Raw genomic sequence first — 815 nt, 5'->3', positions numbered from 1 at the left:
GGCCCTGCTGTGGCAGTATCTCTCACTGTGTTCCGCTCTCTTTGTTTAGGTTGTCAGCAGTTGACAATGCTAAGAAGCTGTGCATAAGATTTTCACTGGCCTCTTCCTCAGAGGCCAAGTCCTTCTGCGTTGTCTCTTCGTAGTCTGGAAACTGCTGAAATCTCTTTACTTTGGGTGACCCTGCTGGCATTTGAATCACAAGTGGCATAGCTTCCAGCATCACAGCAACACAAAAGTATGACAAACTGACAGATAAGTATTGTAAATAGATTATATAAAAGCAAATGTGAGAGCAAATGGACTAGTGTAGATGCGATTACAGCAACTAAGGCAAGACTTGCCGTAAGTGGCTCATATAAGAGATACAGCAGGGATATTTAAAGGCTGTTACTTGACCCAATATAGGGTTTTCAAGGCTGTGACCTTGTGGAAGCAAACCAGCAGGCCCTTCTTCCGAGGACTCTTTGGGTGGGTTTGACTCTCAACCTGTCAGTAAGCAATGGAGCACTTAACCATTTGTGCCACTCAGAGACTCCAATATTTTCTGCTAATCTGGATGCTGGATGGAATACAAAAGGAGAACTTAATCATTATGCCAATTTAGCAACCTGAGCAACTGGAAGGTGGTAGTTGCTTTCACCAAAAGAGAAAAGGTTTTGGATAAAACAGTGTTGGGAAAGAAGATTAAGAGACAAGATTACAAGAAGGAAGTGCAGTAGACCAGTGATGGGAGCAAAGCCACTAAGTTCCTGAGGAATATCAATTGTAGACTTCTGACTCCAGGGGCAGTACTTGGCACCCCATCTGAGCTGGTT

Source organism: Echinops telfairi, unplaced genomic scaffold (assembly GCF_000313985.2).
Source record: "Echinops telfairi isolate 266 unplaced genomic scaffold, ASM31398v2 ScPeMD7_7407;HRSCAF=8445, whole genome shotgun sequence".
Classification (NCBI taxonomy): Eukaryota; Metazoa; Chordata; class Mammalia; order Afrosoricida; family Tenrecidae; genus Echinops; species Echinops telfairi.
The sequence above is the reverse complement of the archived record's forward strand: the minus strand, read 5'-3'. Positions refer to the sequence as shown.